The sequence below is a fragment of the Camellia sinensis genome, chromosome 2 (genome assembly GCF_055761805.1).
Source record: "Camellia sinensis isolate YWXY chromosome 2, ASM5576180v1, whole genome shotgun sequence".
Classification (NCBI taxonomy): Eukaryota; Viridiplantae; Streptophyta; class Magnoliopsida; order Ericales; family Theaceae; genus Camellia; species Camellia sinensis.
The window spans coordinates 74,399,393-74,420,788 of NC_138962.1; positions in this window are offsets into that span (position 1 = coordinate 74,399,393).

Genomic DNA, 21,396 nt, shown 5'->3' on the forward strand with positions numbered 1-21,396 from the left:
CGGGCCCGGCCCGTTGACAATGTGAATATTCACATTGACATGTTAAAATTCACATTAATAGGAGCGTAAAATTGGCCCCCGTCCCGTGGCGGCGCGAAACCCGCCCGTGGCCCATGGGCGGCCCGTTGACAATGTGAATATTCACATTGACATGTTAACATTCACATTGATAAGAGTATAAAATTGGGCCGCGGCCCAAGGGCGGCCAAAAGCCAGCCCGCAGCCCGGGACGGGCCCGGCCCGGCCCGTTGACAATGTGAATATTCACATTGACATGTTAACATTCACATTGATAGGAGTGTAAAATTAGCCCGCGCCTCGTAACTGCCCGAAACCCGCCCACGGCCGGTGGGCGGGCCCGGCCCGGCCTGTTGACAATGTGAATATTCACATTGATAAGAGTATAAAACTAGACAGCAGCCCAGGGTGGGCCCGACTCGGCCCAGCCCAGCCCGTTGACGATGTGAATATTCACATTGACATGTTAACATTCACATTAATAGAAGTATAAAATTGGCCCCCGTCCCGTGGCGGCGCGAAACCCGCCCGCGGCCCATGGGCGGCCCAGGGCGGGCCCGGTCCGGCCCGTTAACAATGTGAATATTCACATTGCCATGTTAACATTCACATTAATAAGAGTATAAAATTGGCCCGCGGCCCATGGACGGCCAAAAGCCCGCCCGCTGCCTGGGCCGGCCCGTTGACAATGTGAATATTCACATTGACATGTTAACATTCACATTGATAAGAGTGTAAAATTGGGCCGCAGCCCGTGGGCGGCCCGAAGCTCGACCGCAGCCCGAGACGGGCTTGGCCCGACCCGTGACAATGTGAATATTCCCATTGACATGTTAACATGCACATTGATAGGAGTATAAAATTAGCCCGCGCCCCGTGGCTGCCCGAAACCCGTCTACGGCCCGGGGCGGGCTCGGCCCGACCTGTTGACAATGTGAATATTCACATTGACATGTTAATATTCACATTGATAAGAGTGCACAATTGGCCCGGTGACCCGTGGGCAGCTCGAAGCCCGACCTCGGGCCAGGGCGAGCCCGGCCCGTTGGCAATGTGAATATTCACATTGACATGTTAACATTGACATTGATAGGAGTGTAAAATTGGCTCGCAGCCCGTGGGCGGCCCGAAGCCCGATCGTAGCTCGAGGCGGGCTTGGCCCGACCCGTGACAATGTGAATATTTACATTGACATGTTAACATTAACATTGATAGGAGTGTAAAACTTGTCTGCTGCCCGAAGCTCGCCTGCGGCCTGGGGTAGGCCCGGACCCAAACTCGGGCCACCCCAGGCCGCCCATGGGACGCGAGTCAATTTTACACTCTTATCAATGTGAATGTTAACATGTCAATGTGAATATTCACATTGTCAACAGGCCGGGCCGGGCCCGCCTCGGGCCGCCTACGGGCCGTGGGCGTGTTTCGGGCAGCCACGGGGCACGAGCTAATGTTACACTCTTATCAATGTGAATGTTAACATGTCAATGTGAATATTCACGTTGTCAACGGGCCGGGCCCGCGTCGGCCCGGGGCCGGGCTTCGGGCTGCCCACGGGTCACGGGCTAATTTTACACTATTATCAATGTTAATGTTAATATGTCAATGTGAATATTCACATTGTCAACGAGCCGGGCCGGGCCCGCCCTGGGCAGCGGGCGGGCTTCGGGCCGCCCACGGGCTACGGCTCAATTTTACACTCTTATCAATGTGAATGTTAATATGTCAATGTAAATATTCACATTGTCAACGGGCCGGACCGGGCTCGCCCCGGGCCGCCCATGGGACGCAAGTCAATTTTACACTCTTATCAATGTGAATGTTAATATGTCAATGTGAATATTCACATTGTCAACAGGCCGAGTTGGGCCCGCCCCGGGCTGCTCACGGGCCGTGGGCTAGTTTCGGGCAGCCACGGGGCGCGGGCTAATTTTATACTCTTATCAATGTGAATGTTAACATGTCAATGTGAATATTTGCATTATCAACGGGTCGGGCCGGGCCCGCTCAGGGTAGCCCACGAGCCGCAGGCGGGTTTCGGACCGGCCACAGGCCGTGGGCTAATTTTACACTCCTATCGATGTGAATGCTAACATGTCAATGTGAATATTCACATTGCCAACGGGCCGGGCCCGGGCTTCGGGCTGCCCACGGGTCATGGGCCAATTTTACACTATTATCAATGTTAATGTTAATGTTAATATGTCAATGTGAATATTCATATTGTGAACGGGCCGGCCCCGAGCGACGGGCTGGTTTCGAGCCGCCCACAGGCCGCAAACCAATTTTACACTCCTATCAATGTGAATGTTAACTTGTCAATGTGAATATTCATATTATCAACGGGCCGCGTCGGGCTTATTTTTTTGGCTTGTGGGCCGGCCCGGCCCGACTCGAATTTTTCCGGGCACCCACGAGGATCGACATGAGCCGGGCCTCTACACATTGACGATATAAACATTTATATTGACGGTGTGAACATTCACATTAAGGGTATTTTGATAATTATGTCACCCATAGGACTTATTGAAACATAAGAAAATAATGTGAACTAAATGGAACATAAGTAGATGAAAATGATATTTTGGTCTTCTTATCTCAAATTGAACCTAATAGAATAGTCAAAAAGAATATGGGTTGGATGGAATAAAGCTCTTAGAAAATGGATTTATCAAAAAAGCTCCCTTTTTTAAATAAGTAAATTACACTAATCTTTTTTTTAAGTTTAAAAAAAATATAATAAATTTTATAATTTTAATATAATTATATTGATCTTTATTTTAATAATGCTAAATGAACTGAAATTAATATAGGAGATACAAAAACATAAAGATAAACAATGAAAAATATACATTTTAATTTAAAATATGTGATAATATTATTTTTTTCAACAATATGATTAGCGAGTTATTGATAAAAAAATAACTAAAGATTATTTAAATTAAAATTTTAAGAGAACTCAATTATTACCAAAATTATAAAATTTGTTATATTTATTTCAAATCTCAGATGATCAAATAATTTACCCTTTAAATAATCACTGTATTTGATTTTAATTTTTTAGACATAATTTTTTGAAAATTGAGTTTTTTATGTTTTTCTTATTTTTAAAAAATTTTAATGAATATTTTAAAAAATTTAGGCAATTTTTTTTACTTTTTTAAATGCGCATTACTTATATGTATTAAAAAGTAAAATATTTTTAAAAAAATTAATAAATATACAAGAATACGAAAAATATACTAAATTCTTGCAATTTTTTGGTATTTAATGAATTTTTTGAATATTTTTTTAATAAATATTATACTTTTTAGTGTATTTATGTTAAGTGTATCTAAAAATTTTAAAAAATTGCTTAGAATAATAAAAAAAATCAGCAAAAACAAAAAATACGGGAAATAAAAAATTTTAAATTTCTAAAAAATAAATCCTGAAAATTCAAACCAAACAAACTGAATAATTTAAACCAAACAAACTAAATAATTTTTCCCAATTGATTATTGTAGTCTGACTTGTCACTAATTTCAACCATGGCTTAACTATTACTTACTAGAAAATGAGTGAGACCCAATTTTTAGAGGACCTTCACAACTCTCAAAGTGATCCATATTACTCATGATGTATGAAACCCACTAATAATGTGGATCACTTTGGGAGTTGTGGGGATCCTCCAAAAAGAAAAATAACTTGTAGCTTGAAAATCTCTGGGCTCGAATGCCTCGATTGCCCAAAACGAAGTTTTTTTTTTTTCTCTTCGTTTATATCTGAAACAGAGGGAGGGCAAGAGAGAGAGAGAAGAGAAAAGAGAGAGAAGAGAGAAGAGAGAGAGCTCCACCCACGGGCGCCATCACCGATGATGGCGAGGGTTTTGCGACGGCGATGGTGCCTTGAGACGGCGAGCAACTTCCTCTACTCTTCTTTCATTTTTGATGTTGATGATGATGATGATGTATAGATCTCTGTCATATATATATATAGATCTGGTGTTGATGATGATGATTTGGCTCATTTTTCTCTCTTTTCTCTTCCTTTTCTCTCTTTCCTCTCATTTCTTCTTTCTTCTTCTTCTTTGTTGAAGAAGAGAAGACACAGATCAAAACAAAGAAAGGGAGAGAAGAAAAGAAAAAAAAATAATCAAAATGACGTCGTTTTGATTTTTGGACCAGTCAAACCACACTGATTTCGAGCTACGAAATGGGATTGCTCCAAAAAAAAGTCTCTATTGTTGTTGATTACTTCCTTCATGCCCTCCTTAACAGTTCGGTTTCTTCACTCCTTCTCACTAAAAGTGAACTAGTGAATCAAATGAAATAGATTGGTTTTTTTTAACTATTTTAGCTTGGGATTAAAAAATCTTAGGGCAAATTACATATACCTCCCTTGAGGTTTGGCTAAATTACAGATACCCCCCTGAGGTTTTGAAAATTACATCTTGCCCTCTAAGGTTTGTATTTTCATAACAATTTGCCCTCTGAGATTTAAATTTCATAACAAATTAGCCCCTAATTTGTTATGCAAATATAGCAAATATAGCATTCATAACAATTTGCTCTTCTCTTTCAATATTTGTTTCCAAATACAATAATCTTTGAGAGCTTTTTTGATAAATCCATTTTCTAAGAGCTTTATTCCATCCAACCCATATTCTTTTTGACTATTCCATTAGGTCCAATTTGAGATAAGAAGACCAAAATACCCTTTTCATTTACTTATGTTCCATTTAGTTCACATTATTTTCTTATGTTTCAATAAGTCCTATGGGTGACATAATTACCAAAATACCCTTAATGTGAATGTTCACACCGTCAATATAAATGTTTATATCGTCAATGTGTAGGGGCCCGGCTCATGTCGATCCTCATGGGTGTTCGGAAAAATTCGAGTCAGGCCGGGCCAGCCCACAAGCCAAAAAAATAGGCCCGACCCGGCCCGTTGACAATATGAATATTCACATTGACAAGTTAACATTCACATTGATAGGAGTGTAAAATTGGCCTGCGGCCCGTGGGCGGCCCTAAACCAGCCCGTCGCCCGGGGCGGGCCCGGGCCAGCCTGATCACAATATGAATATTCACATTGACATATTAACATTAACATTAACATTAACATTGACAATAGTGTAAAATTGGCCTCTGACCCGTGGGCAGCCCGAAGCCCGGGCCTGGGCCCGAGCCCGGGTCGGGGCGGGCCCGGCCCGGCCCGGCCCGTTGACAATGTGAATATTTACATTGACATGTTAACATTCACATTGATAGGAATGTAAAATTAGCCCGCGGCCTGTGGCTGGCCCAAAACCCGCCTGCGGCTCGTAGGTTGCCCTGGGCGAGCCCGGCCCGACCCGTTGATAATGCAAATATTCACATTGACATGTTAACATTTACATTGATAAGAGTATAAAATTAGCCCGCACCCCGTGGCTGCCCGAAACTAGCCCATGGCCCGTGGGCAGCCCGGGGCGGGCCCGGCCCGGCCTGTTGACAATGTGAATATTCACATTGACATATTAACATTCACATTGATAAGAGTGTAAAATTGACTCGCATCCCATGGGCGGCCAGGGGCGAGCTCGGTCCAGACTGTTGACAATATGAATATTCACATTGACATATTAACATTCACATTGATAGGAGTGTAAAATTGGCCCGTGGCCCGTGGGCGGCCCGAAGCCCGCCTGCTGCCCAGGACGGGCCCGGCCCGGCTCGTTGACAATGTGAATATTCACATTGACAAATTAATATTAATATTGATAAGAGTGTAAAATTAGCCCGTGACCCGTGAACAGCCCGAAGCACGGCCCCGGGCCGACGCGGGCCCGGCCCGTTGACAACGTGAATATTCACATTGACATGTTAACATTCACATTGATAAGAGTGTAACATTAGCTCGTGCCCCGTGGCTGCCCGAAACACGCCCACGGCCCGTGGGCGGCCCGAGGCGAGCCCAGCCCGGCCTGTTGACAATGTGAATATTCACATTGACATGTTAACATTCAAATTGATAAGAGTGTAAAATTGACTCGCGTCCCATGGGCGGCCCGAAGCCCGTGGGCCGCCCGGGGTGGCCTGGGTTTGGGTTCGGGCCTACCTCGGGTCGCGGACGAGCTTCGGGCAGCGGACAAGTTTTACACTCCTATCAATGTTAATGTTAACATGTCAATGTGAATATTCACATTGTCACAGGTCAGGCGAAGCCCGCCTCGGGCTGCCGATCGGGCTGCGGGCCAATTTTACACTCCTATTAATGTGAATGTTAAGATGTCAATGTAAATATTCACATTGCCAACGGGCCGGGCCCGCCCTGGCCTGAGGTTGGGCTTTGGGCTGCCCACGGGTCACGGGCCAATTGTACACTCTTATCAATGTGAATATTAACATGTCAATGTGAATATTCACATTGTCAATAGGCCGGGCCGGGCCCGCCCCGGGCCTCCCACGGGCCGTGGACGGGTTTCGGGCAGCCACGGGGTGCGGGCTAATTTTACACTCCTATCAATGTGCATGTTAACATGTCAATGTGAATATTTACATTGTCACAGGTCAGGCCAAGCCCGCCTCGGGTTGCGGTCGAGCTTCGGGCCGCCCACGGGCTGCGGGCTAATTTTACACTCTTATCAATGTGAATGTTAACATGTCAATGTGAATATTCACATTGTCAACGGGCCGGGCTGGGGGCGCGGACTTTTGGCCGTCCATGGGCTGCGGGCCAATTTTATACTCTTATCAATGTGAATGTTAACATGTCGATGTGAATATTCACATTGTCAACGGGCCGGACCGGGCCGGCCATGGACCGAGGGCGGGTTTCGCGCCGCCACGGGACGGGAGCCAATTTTACACTCCTATTAATGTGAATGTTAACATGTCAATGTGAATATTCACATTGTCAACGGGTCGGGCCGGGCCGAGTCGGGCCTGCCCTGGGCTGCTGTCTAGTTTTATACTCTTATCAATGTGAATGTTAACATGTCAATGTGAACATTCACATTGTCAACAGGCCGGGCCGGGCCCGCCCACGGGCCGTGGGCGGGTTTCGGACAGCTACGAGGCGCGGGCTAATTTTACATTCCTATCAATGTGAATGTTAATATGTCAATGTGAATATTCACATTGTTAACGGGCCGGGCCGGGCCCGCCCCGGGCTGCGGGCGGGCTTTGGCCGCCCATGGGCCGCGGCCCAATTTTATACTCTTATCAATGTGAATGTTAACATGTCAATGTGAATATTCACATTGTCAACGGGCCGGACCGGGCCCGCCCCGGGCCACCCATGGGCTGCGGGTGGGTTTCGCGCCACCACGAGACGGGGGCCAATTTTACACTCCTATTAATGTGAATTTTAACATGTCAATGTGAATATTCACATTGTCAACGGGCCGGGCCCGCCCTGGCTCGCGGGCGGGTTTCGGGCTACCCACGGGCCAATTTACATTCCTACAAATGTGAATTTTAAAATATGAATGTTCACATCATTAAATTGCTAATCGTTGAAAAAATATTTATAAGGGTATCAAAATTAAATATAAGGGCATAAGTGTCCAAGAAAATAATGTAAATCAAGAAAATGGACTTTATGGAATAAAATTATACATACATGGGACTAAATGGGTTAAAAAATTCCTTCATGGACTTCTTGGGGTAAAACACTTTTAAATTGGGCTTATCAATAAAAATCCCTAAGATGTTTTTAACAACTAATAAAGTATATTTTTGCACAAAAATAAAACAGATATGTATTTGTGAACTTTTGATTGAACATCTCAATATTTTAATTACTTAAATTATATTAGCTTATAATTTTGTTAAGGAATGTGTCAAGATGCTTAGGTCATCCTTGGTTTGATTTTCTTAGACCATTTTTATAATTTTTTTTCAAAAAATTGAAATTAATTTGACGAAAATTATATCAAAAATATATTTGTAAAAATTATTTATAACATCTCAAAAGATAAAATTATATAAAAATGATAAGTGCTTTCAATTTTTTAATTTTTTTACTAAATTAATTTTTAGTTTTTTTATTTTGTGATTTCTAAAAATAGATTATGGAAATAAAACCAAACACAGTTTTAAACTTTTGACAAGCTTTAAATTGATTGTACTATTAATTAAAACTATTGAAGTTATAATTAATAGTAATCACATATTTGTTGGACTCCTTTGTAAACCTCATCCTCTCAAAAACAACCTCGAAAAAAAATCGGTCAGAGCCGATGATAGGCAAGGGAAGATAGCTTGAACTAGGATGGAGTAAAAGAATTGAAAAAATCGCAAAATCTAGATAAAACTGTACAATTTGGTATGATTTTCTCAATATATAATTTGATTATAGTTCTTATACTAGGCAAATCATATTTTATGGTTTTGTTTGTGATTTCATAATTAAAATTTTGGTTTAAAATTGATAGGTATAAGCCCATAAAGGCCACGAATCATCTATGGCCCATCACTTGAACCCAGTGCATAACCCAGTTGGTGAGGTCCAGGATAGCTGGAGTCTAATATGGCATAAAGAGCCAATGACATTCAGACACACGGCAAGAGAAGGACGAGCCACATCAGCAGACAAAGATCTGCAAAGTTATTGCCACTGCACATCACCATTAATGCAGCCCATCACAGCATTTATTATGACAACACCTCTCCTCCGGAACAGGACCCCCTTACCCTGAGCAAGGTAAGCTACAACATAGGCTTTTGGCGAGAAGAGCAGGTCGGAAGGGACAGCGAAATGATTACCAAAGGATATAAGCAAACGTTGTAGACAAGAAAAAGGTTAAGCTTTTCTATCCCTAACCTCTCCATCTACACATTATTTCTCTTCCTAACTTGCTCGTCGGAGAGTTCACTAGGGAACTACCTCGTTCCCTGTTGAACTTGCCTGCAGGTTATCCGGTGGGCTTGATCATTTGGACGCGGGCTTGAGGAGCTTAGACTTGCCCGATCCATTCATTGGGATGAACAACATTATCAGTTGGCGCCGTCTGTGAGAACGCCTTCCTCCTCGCGCCAGTTGTGCTCATTGTCGCCGAAGACCCCATTCCAACAACCTCTCTCTCCTACCCGTCAAAGTACATGGTCATGACTAGATCCATGGCTACTCACAATAATGCTGCCGACCATCAAGTCGACCCCCCCAATCCAAACAACTCACCACAGTACTTTATCGAACTTACCAACAGCATCAACCGCATGGCCGAGCAAAACCAAGCCTTGATAAATGCTTTACTCCAAAGAAACCTTTCGATTCCTCCTCCTCCACCACCTCCAAATATTCCCCCCAACCAAGAAACAACCCCGAGCCATACTGCTCCATAACTCCATCCACCCAACCTGGAAGGTTTGCAACCTCCCCACCCACACATAAATCCACCACCACCACCCCCACACCCGTCGGTCGTAGCACCAGCCCCTGAAGGGGAGGCCAGCAACGTTCAACCTCTATTGACTAACCGTGGGGACCACATTCCCCTCTAGGACGCTGAGCTCCGAGCAATGAAGCTCTAACTCCAAGGGGTCATGCAGAACATTCAGCATAAACCCTCTACTACGGCAAATTCACCATTTATTGCCTCCATCCGGGACAAACCTTCGCCCGTCAAGTTCAAGATGCCCACCATTGACTCCTTTGACGGTACGACAAATCCAGTCGACCATCTGGAGACCTACCGTACCCTCATGATCCTCCATGCCTTCCCTGACGAGATCATGTGTCGAGCTTTCCCCGTGACACTGAAGGGGTCAACCCGACTGTGGTTCAATCAGTTACCAGCGGACTCTGTCTCCACTTTCCAGCATCTTAGCGACTCCTTCCTCAGCTATTTCATTGGAGCCCAGCGCCAACGCCGCCCTGCAACCCAACTCCTCAACATCCGTCAGACCGAGGGGGAGTCGCTACGTAGCTTCGTTACCCGCTTCAACACCGAAACCCTACAAGTAGTGGAGAATGACGATAAGGTTATCCTCACGACTGTCATGGTCGGGCTGCGATCGTCCGATTTCCTCTTCTTCCTCTCCAAAAACCCCCTGACCTCCATGGCAGCCCTATTATCCAAAGCCTAGAAATATATGAATGCCGAAGATTCACTAGCCGCTCGGCAAGATCCAATATCCAAAAACCCGACCCCTAGAGAAAAGAGAAAAGACTCGGAACCCAGAAACACCCAGTATAACAGCCAAACACCCCAATATCCCGACTGACCTCCTCGCACTGACCGGTCGGCATCGGCCCGACCGCCCGGTCGGTTCGAGCGGTACACGCCCCTCAATTCTCCCATGGAACAAGTCCTCCACCAAATCCAACAGGATTACCCCCTCAAATGGCCCCTGGGTTCACGGACCCCTTCCAACTGGAAATACCAGTGCAAATATTGTCGCTTCCACCAGGACCACGGCCACAACACTGATGACTACATCAACCTTAAGGATCAGGTCGAGACCCTCATTTGTCAAGGGCGTCTCAGCCGGTTCACGGACACCCGCCCACAACAGAGGCAAAGAACCGAGCCCCTCAGGAACAACCGCCGACGTACCCCACCTCGGCAACCAGCCCAACCTGACCAAGGCCATGACCGCCTCCCGTAATAGCCTCGGCCCCTAGGTAATCCCCCTCCGCCAGTTGGTGAAATCCGAGTCATTTCTGGTGGCCTTGCTTGTGGCAGACTATCCCGCTCCGCTCAGAAGGCAGAGCTTAGGAAAATAAGGCAAGGCTCGGACAAAGCAGTGGACACGGTAGATCGACCTTCTAAGCAGCCCAAGCAGTGGACAGAGCCCATCACCTTCATGGATGCTGATTGTACGGGCATCCATTATCCTCATGATGACCACCTCGTCATTTCTGCCCTTCTCTCCAACTATAAGGTCAGACGGGTTCTCATCGACAACGGCAGTTCGTCAGACATCATATTCCTCAGCTGCTTCCGCCAGTTCAAAATTGGGGAGGAAAGCCTGTCCCCCCTCCAAACCCCCTTGGTCGGTTTCACTGACGACCGGGTGACCTCTATCGGCTCCATCGACCTCCCCATCACTATTGGCGAATACCCATGGTAGACTACCAAGTTACTCACCTTCCTTGTGGTCGACTGTCCCTCCGCCTACAACATCATCCTCGGTCGCACCGCCCTCAACGCTTTCCAAGCTATCACTTCAACCTACCACCTTGCCATAAAGTTTCCCACCGACTAGGGGGTCGGGACAGTACGGAGAGAGCAGACCATAGCCAGAGAATGTTATGTCGCTTCACTCAAGGAAGTCAAGCTAAAGGAGGCCATGATCATTGAAGGACTTGACGCCCGAGATGAGGACGAGCTGGTCAGAGGCGAACCGGTGGAGAAGCTCATTGAGATTCCCATCGATCCCACCAACCCAATGAAAACTGTTAAGATCGGCAGCCAGCTATCCTCCCAAGCTAAGGCCGACCTTACTGCCCTTCTGACTGAGCACAATCATGTATTCGCCTGGACTCATTCAGATATGCCAGGCATCGACCCCTCTTTCATAACTCATCACCTCAGCATTGAACCTCATTTCCGACCTTACCGCTAGAAGCAGCGCATCTTTCATCTGGAGCGCAATACTCTTATAGCCGCAGAGGTCGACAAACTCCTTGAGGCCCAATTCATCAAAAATGTCGACTACCCTAAATGGTTGTCAAACGTAGTCCTCGTCTGCAAGAACAATGGCAAATGGCGACTCTGTGTCGATTACTCTGACCTGAACCGAGCTTCCCCAAAGACAGCTATCCTCTACCTCGCATAGATCTGCTGGTCGACGCCACGGCCGGTCATCAAATGCTCAGCTTCATGGATGCTTTCTCTGGCTACAACCAAATCTTGATGCACCCATCCGATCGGGAACATACATCCTTCATCACCGACCGAGGTACTTACCATTACCGAGTAATGCCATTCGGATTGAAGAACGCTGGGGCCACCTACCAACGGTTGGTCAATGCCGTCTTCTATCACCAAATAGGTCAGAATATGGAAGTATACGTTGACGACATGCTAGTCAAGAGCAAACTCTCCACTGACCATCTGACCGACCTGCGGAAGACCTTCGCCACCCTACGCAAATACTGAATGAAACTCAACCCAGAGAAGTGCGCCTTCGGCGTAGGATCTGGGAAGTTCCTGAGTTTTATGGTCAGTCAGCGGGGCATTGAAGCTAACCCTGAAAAGATCAAGGCCTTGGTCGAGATGCAGTCACCTAGGACGGTCAAGGAGGTTCAAAGACTCACTGGCCGAGTTGCAGCCCTCAACCATTTCATTTCCCGCACAACAGATAAGTGCCTACCGTTCTTCAAAGTTCTTGGCAAACTTTTGAATGGACAACTGAATCTGAAGAGGCTTTTCAGCAGTTAAAGCAGTGCATGACCAATCCACCCCTCCTTTTACAAGCGATTACGGGCGAGTCCCTCTTCCTCTATTTAGCCGTCTCAAGCACCGCAGTCAGTGTAGCTCTTATCAGGGAAGACGACTCTGTCCAACGGCCGGTCTACTACATCAGTCGGGCTCTCAGGGGAGTTGAGCAGAATTACCCCCTGTTAGAAAAATTATCCTTGGCCTTGGTCACCGCCTCCAGACGACTTCGTCCTTACTTCCAAGCCCATTCCATAGTGGTCCTCACCGACCAACCCTTGAAGAAGGTCATGCAGCAACCAGAACTTTCTGGCAGACTTATGCAGTGGTCTGTGGAACTCAGCCAGTTTGACATCTCTTACCGGCCTCGAACAGCAATTAAGGGATAGGCTATCGCCGACTTCATATTGGAATTCACTAATCCTATCCCAACCACTGCCTCTCCACCCCTGCCAGCTCCCATCGAGCCAGAAGGCCCTCACTCTTGGACTCTCAACGTCGACGGATCATCCCGCAGGTAAGGTAGTGGGGCTGGTCTTATTCTCACCAGCCTTGAGGGTGGTTATTTCAAATGTGCGCTCCGTTTCTTGTTTGAGGCCAGTAACAACGAGGCCGAATATGAGGCACTGATAGCAGGCCTTTGTCACGACCCAAACCCGGCCCTATGGGTTTAGCACCGTAACCGGCCAGTAATCCGAGATTACCGAAGGCCTACTTAACAGTAATACAATAAAACAGAGTACAGGGCCTGGCGGAAGCCAATACAGTAATTAAACAATGTCCAATGAGCTGTGACAGTCTGTATGCCAAAAAGATTTTTTCATGCATTCATACATATACAAACAGTACAGTCTATACAAAATTTACAGTCACACAGTACAGGGACCTAATCCCTTGATAACAGTACAGTAACACTCGGTCTATACAGAACAGTAAAACAGTACAGAAGGGGGAATTGTAAAAGACCCCTAAGCCTTAACAGGTAGGCTCGGAACCTCGCAGTGAGGCACATAGGCTGGCTTGACAAAACTGGAGTCTAACCCACGCTCCTAGCTCCGATCTGGTGGCTGAGCACCTACATATATATATAAATAGTGAGCTAAAGCCCAGTGAATAACATAAAGCGTAAAGGGGTTTAGAATGAATGTCCTTACAGTAATGAAAACAGTTCAATTCAATCAGTATTTCAGTTGTTCAGTACAGTAAACAGTCATATGTGGTACATCCATTAGCATAACCGTAACAGTAGGTCTTAAAAGACCGAACAGTAATGATGGCCATCAGTCAGTAAACAGTAGTGGCTCCACGAGGGAACCTACAGAGATCTTTGTAACAGTAATAGTAACAGTAAACAGTAGGTACTAAGGATGCCACAGTACAGTTCAGAAAGAAAGGACATATATTCATTCAGTAATACCAGTTCAGTAAACAGTTCAGTTCAGTATTCAAAAGATATCAGTTGAACATATCTTTACACAATTGTTACTCACAGAGTTCTGGGCTACAGTATGCTAGAGCGTGTCTCCCCAGTTGCCAACCCTACACAGTTCACAGGTTGAACACACACTAAGCTACACAGTTGGGATATATCATAACGTAATCCCTAATTTGCCTTGGTGTGTTCCACAACGATATCCTCATCTAAATGTCTTAAACTAGGCCTAAGAATGCCTAGGATGGGATGAGGATGCAAAAATACACTTAGAAAACATTTTGCAAACTTTGCTGAAAATAGGAGCCTCGCTCGAGCGAGACTTTCTCCGCTCGAGCATAAGTCCAAAATCAAAGGCTTCGCTCGAGCGAGGAATCCTTCGCTCGAGCGGTCTGCAAAACAGTAAAAATACTGGATGCTGAGATTTTGCGCGCGATGGTCATTCGATGGTCGCTCGAGCGAAGCCCTGGACAAAGGTGCTCGCTCGAGCGGGGAACACTTCGCTCGAGCGAGGAAGCCAAATCTGGAATTTCCAGATTTGCCTCCCAAGCTCAAACCAAGCATTCTACCACTCCAAACTCGACCTCTTGGGCCCAAATTCTGGAAAACATAACTAAATTCAATGTATAACAAGTTTCAAAGCTCAATTTATGAATTCAAGCCCCAAAGGTGAGTCAATTAAAACCATATTCAAACCCATTTTCAAGAATATGAAGAACGTGCAAACATGCATGGATTCAAACCAAATTCAACCTTCAAAGCTTGTTCAAATGGACTCATTTCTTCAAGAACATGATGAATTCATGGAGTATGACCAAAAGATGGACATGCATGTGAGGAAACATGGACTTACAACCTCAAAACTTCAATATATGTACATGCATGCAACAATTAAGCCACAATTCAACATCTAAACCATGTTTGGCTCTACACTCCTTCAATATGACATGAATCATGCAAGAATCAACTCAAAACATGAACAAGAAGACAATGGAGCTACCTTTAGTCTTGTAGTTCAAGAAGGGAGCTCAAATATGCAATTACTTCAACAATTTCTTCAATTACCAAGCAATTTACAAGCAAAATTGAGATGAACTCCACTCCTCTAGTTTTTCTCTCTCTATGGTCGGCAATGAGAGGGGAAATGGCTGAGGAAATGTTGTCTTTGGCTCAAGTGTATGAGTGTATACAAGGCTTAAAGATGTGTGAGATAGTGGCCCACTCAAGGGTAAAACGGTAATTAAGTCCAACTCTTTAATTAGCTTATTTTAATCTAATTTAATCATGCCTAATCAGTTTTCAGATAATTATACCATAAAATCACATTAATTATGAGGATCATAAAACACTAATCAATTCCGATTTCGGCCGCCGATAAGGCCTTCAATTAGCAGTTTAAACATATAAGTATGAACAGATAATCATACAGTCAAACAGATAGAATGCAATTTAACTAACATGTACTCAATCAATTCAGTTTCCAATTTCAGTCAGTCAGTTCAGTACTTTTAATCAGTTCAATTATCAGTCAGTTATCAGTCATTATCAGTTCCGTTTAACAGTAATCGGTGATTATCGGTACTCAATCGATCATTAATCAGTAAACAGTATGGGGGTTGTTACAGCCTTCGCCTAGCCAGGGACATTGGTGTCAGCCACATACGAGTGCTCAGCGACTCTCAGCTCATAGTCGGACAGATCACGGGCGAATTCGACGCCAAGGAGGGCAAAATGCGGACTTACAGGGATCTTGCACTTCCCTTAGTTCGCCTCTTCAACACCTTCCACGTCAAGCACATTCCTCGGGAGGAGAACTCTAAGGCAGATGAGATGGCCCAGTTGGCTTCCGCAGACCAGTCCGCCCTCAGCAGTGGTGTCCGCCTCGAATACCTATCCCACCCCGCCATTTTCCCCGACCAGCATGAAGTACAATTCCTCCAAAATGAGCCTATCCCTTAGGCATCAGACATCTTTCGATTTCTGACAGCGGGGGAACTTCCAGATGACCACCAGCAAGCCGCCAAGCCGCCAAAGTCAGGGCACGATCGTTCAATTACATCATTTTCAACGGCATCTTGTACAAACGTGATTTCTCACGCCCTTATCTGCGGTGCCTCAATCCGACTCAAGCAACTTATGTGATGTAAGAAATTCATGAGGGAATCTGCGACAATCACTCAGGCGGCAAGTCTCTAGCCCACAAGATACTCCGTACTGGTTATTTCTGGCCCACTCTTAATCGCGATGCGACTGATTTCGTGCTCAAATGTGATAAGTGTCAACGTTTTGCCAACATCCCCATGCACCCCCTACAGAGTTGATCAGACTTTGCAGCCCTTATCCGTTCGCCAAATGGGGGATCGACTTGGTCGGTCCGCTCCCTACCGGCCGAGGCCAAACCAAGTTCGCGATCGTCGCCATTGATTATTTCACCAAGTGGGTAGAGGCAGAACCCCTTGCCACCATCACTGAGCGGAACACAACCAAGTTCATCTGGTGGTCGATCCTTTGCAGGTTTGGCATTCCTCAAGCCATCATCTCTAACAACGGTAAACAATTTGACAACGTCAAGTATAGGAAGTTCTGTGCCGACCTCCAGATTCAACCATGTTTCTCATCCCCTGGTCATCCCCAGGCCAATGGCCAAGTTGAGGTCACCAACCGTTCTCTCCTGAAGATCATCAAAACTAAGTTAGAAGTTGCCAAGGGACTTTGGGCTGAGGAGCTACCGAATGTGCTCTGGGCTTATCGAACTACAGCTCGGACTCCCACTGGGGAAACCCTTTTTCCGCTTGACATACGGCGCTGAGGCGGTTATCCCAGTAGAAGTCAGTTTGCCTACTCCCAGGGTTTCACATCCGAATCCAGCACTAACCGAAGAACTCCGTCGGGTTGACCTCTACCTAATTGAAGAACTCAGAGAGACCACCGCTGTCCGACTGGCCTCATACCAACAGAAAATGAGAACACACTACAACCGCAAGGTCTGACCGAGGGAGTTCGCTGTAGGGGATCTTGTCTTGAGAGAAGCAACTCTTGCTACCAAAAATCCGATTGAGGGTAAATTGGCAGCCAAGTGGGAAGGACCTTACATCGTGAAAGCTCAACCCCGACCAGGCACTTACCGACTTCAGGACATGGAAGGTTGAGACCTCCCGCACCCATGGAACGCCGAACACCTTAAGCGTTACTTTCAATAAGCTCCTATTTTTGTATTGCTCAGTTATTGTATTTTCTTTTCGGGAAATTCACACATTTTTTATATCTCCCCACGCAATGTAACTTCTTGATTCTATATCTCAATTATCTATGTGTTGTCTCAGTAACATTCTTATTTGCAGCATTAAAAGCCTCAGCCATACTGAGCACTAAAAGCCTCAGCCAGACTGAGCACTAAAAACCTCAGCCAGACTGAGCACTAAAAGTCTTAGCCAGACTGAGCACTTAAAGCCTCAGCCAGTGTGAGCACTAAAAGCCTCTGCCAGACAGAGCACTTAAAGCCTCAGCCAGACAAAGCACTTAAAGCCTCAGCCAGTGTGAGCACTAAAAGCCTCTGCCAGACAGAGCACTTAAAGCCTCAGCCAGACTAAGCACTTAAAGCCTCAGCCAGACTGAGCACTTAAAGCCTCAGCCAGACTGAGCACTTAAAGCCTCATCCAGACTGAGCACTAAAAGCCTCAGCCAGACTGAGCATGAGCCACCTCGGGCAGTCCGACCGTTAACACCCTCTGCCGGACCGAGCGCTAAAAGCTCCATCCAGATTGAGCGTGAAGCACTCGTCCAGACCTAACATGTAGGGCTCGGTCAAAACCACCCATGCAAAACTTCATACTTATGGAATTAATTAACACACTTAGTCACAATTCCAGGTTCAAGTCTTCACACCACTCTTTGCTCAGTCAAATTCTAAAGACGTTCTTATCATTTTATTACATTTTAAATTTCACTCTACATTGTGGAGTTCTTAAATTTCACCATCATTTTATTACATTTAAATTTCACAGGCCTATCATTTTATTACATTTTAAATTTCACTCTGCATTGTGGAGTTCTTAAATTTCACTATCATTTTATTACATTTAACTTTCACAGGCCTATCATTTTATTACATTTTAAATTTCACTCTGCATTGTGGAATTCTTAACTTCACTCTACATTGAGTCCTTATTACAAGCTTCAATTTCACTCTTATTAATAAGGAGTTCTACACACACTTCGCCCACGCCTCATTTATCTAAGATCCACAAGCAGAAATAATCAAATAACAAACACAACTGAAATTTTATTCGTTCACAACTTTGTACAAACATTCATTACAGCAATTCATGTATAAAAGTTCATTACAGCAATTCATGTACAAAAGTTTGAAAAGTGGGTTTAACTTTTTATTTTTTGACTTTTTTTCGTTATTTTAACATGGGTTAAAAAGTTCGTCTTCATTTGACATAAGGCTTTTTTTGAGATTAGGAGCGAATTTAATCACAAAAGACAAAAAAAACAAAAAACAAAAAAGTCAAAAAGTGTTTGTTTGACATAATTTAAAAAAGACAAAAAATAAAAAAGTCACTAAAAAAGTAAAAATGTTTATACTATTCACAATGTTTGGGCAAGAAAATGGGGTTGAGTACTCAAAGGGAAAAAAGATGTTTTTGCCCTTCACTAACATGCACAGCTCACGGCTGCTTAAGAAAAAATAAAATAAAAAAGTCAAACAATACACCATTGCAGCTCAGTGCATTGTCAAAAGGGTAGAAGGTGTGCTCAGTGCACTGTTAGAAAGGTAATTTTGGTATTTCATACAATATTTTAATACATATTTTTTTGTTGTAAAAAGTCAAAAAGTTATCTAAAACAAACATAATTTTTTCTCTAATATTTTAGTCAAAAAATCAAAAAGTACACTTATATAATTCATCACAAACAACCTCTAAGTGGTTGTTTGACATGTGCTAAAATAACACATGCTATTTTAGCACACTATCATATTTCGGTCACAATCATTTTATTTAAGTTACATCACCTTTCTTCTACATCACTTCAAACTTAACTCATATTTCATGTTTTTTCGTAAAAAGTCAAAAAGTATACTAATCTAGCGTTTCCTAAAGAATTCTTAAAAAATCAATAAAACAAAATGTCACATTTAAACTATAATCATTTCATTTTTTTTCTTACAAAAAAAAAAAAAAAACCCAACTAAAATGATCTTTTTTAGCCTTAGGTAAAAAACCAAAAAGCCAACCTACTTCCTAAACGAAGTTTGGGTTAGGGATGGCAATTTGAACCCAGCCCGACGGGGACCCGACCATTCCGACCCCGATTAGAACGGGTTTTTCCTGAAAATTATCTCATAGGGCCGGGGATGGTATTAAAAATTAAATCCCCGATAGTTTTTGGGCCGGGTTTTTAGCCTTGGGCAACCTATTCTCGTCCCCGGCCCCGGCCCCGGCCCAGCCCCGAGTAATACCCGAGCATCTCCGTATATATATATATATATATATATGTTTAGGGTTGAATCTCATTTTCATTTCAGCCTCACTGTTGATTCATTTCGCTCCCTCACTCATTCTCATTCTCATTCTCTTTCTTTCTCTTTCTCTCCCTCTTTCTCCCTTCCCTTCGCCGTCGATCTTTTTCACTCGCCATCAATCTCCTCTCTCAACGTCTCTTTTTTTCTCTCTCTCTCTTTCTTTCTCTCTCTCTCTCTCTCCCCTCTTCACGCCACCAATCTACTTTTTCCTCTATCACCGTCGTCTCCAAAGGCGATCCCGCCACCACCGTAGGCGATCCCGCTACCATCGTCTACAACTTCTCCATTGCTGCCTCTTTTTCTCTCAGTTTCGAGCACTCTTGGAGAAGATGAAGACGGAGCAAATCGATCTAGGATCTGAGTTTTGTAGATATGAGATATGAGTTTCATAGCTATTTATCTCTTTGTTTGTTGATGTCTCTCTTTATCTCACTACTATTTATCTCTCTTTATCTCACTGTTTGTTGTTGATGTTGATGATGATCAGATTAAACAAATTGTAGTTGTAGTTGTTGTTGATGATGTTGATGTCGATCCGACGATCTCGGTTTCTCTTTTTTTTTTTTCTTTTGAGCGGGGAATTTCGGGGTCGGGGGTGGGGATGGTTATCGGTCCCCCGTCGGGGATCGAGGCTGGGGCCGGGGCCGGGGCCAGGGACATTGTTACCATCGGGGATCAGGGACGGGAAGTATGATCCCCGGCCCCCGCCCGGCCCGTTGCCATTCCTAGTTTGGGTTGACTTTTTTGATTTTTGTGAGATAAAAGATGAAATAATTATGATTTGAATATGATATTTTGTCTTATTAATTTTTTACTTAGCTAAAAACTAAAAAAGTTCACTTGTCAAAGGAGGTCTATATATTCATTTTTGGGTAAATTACATTGACAACCCTTGAGATTTGGTCTAATTACTACCTACCCCCTGACGTTTTGGAAATTACATTTCCACCCCTGTGGTTAATAGTTTGATTTCACAAACCACCATGCTTATATAAAAGATAACAACTCCTAGTAAAAAAATAGAGGAAATTACATTAAAAAAAAAATAAACGAAAAGAGAAAAAAAAAGAGAAAGTAAAGCAAGCCAAAAAAAAAGAGAGTGTATGAGTTCAATATTTTCATTCCGTTTAAATAATTACAATGATAGGGGATTAGTATAATTTCCCAAACGTCAGTAGATGATACGTAGTAAACCTAAATCTCAAGAAGTGTACGTATAATTTACCCTTAATTTTTTATTTATTGTAATCACTTAAGTACTTGTTAGTATCTTATATATATATATATACATATATATATTTATAAGTGAATAACCCTCTACTCTTACACGTGTGCTATTGTAAATTGTAAAACTAGTTCTAAATAATTATTTAAACAATCATTGTTTATAAGATGTTGACATATTGTTTAATGTTTAAGCATTTTGTAATTAAAAAATAATGGTAAAATTTATAAAAATCATGATTCAAAACTAAATTGAATTACATTTTTATAGTTTGATTTGATTTCAAAATTTCATAATTTAATTTGATTGCAAAATTCATGAAAATATAGATAATTATTTAGCCTTAATTTATTTCAAAATTGAACCAAATCCAACCATGTTCACTGCTAGCTGGAGTTGGTGGCGGTGAGTAAAGGGTAAACAAAGTGGGTGGAATTAAAATTGTAAGAAACTTTTTGCTAATAAATTAAAGGTTGTTTTGAGAATTGATCCTTTTAATTATTTTTTTTTTCATTTTTTTATGAAATAACATGTAAAAAAGTTAAAATTTTTGTTATAAAATTTTGACTATTTTAATTTGTTGCCAAAATAAATCTAAGTGAAATTTATACAAATTGAAAGGATTTGACTTTCTTCATATTATTATTTTAATAAGAGAGAGTTTGAGGAGTCCGTAAAACTCATTATAAGTCCTATTTCTATAATTTCAATCATTTATTTTGCAAGGCCTTCAACATATGTCATCCATGAAAAAAATTACGTAAATCTGATAATTATAATATTTTTATTTTATTGTATTTATTTTTAAAATTATATTTGTAGTTTATTTTTTAAAAACA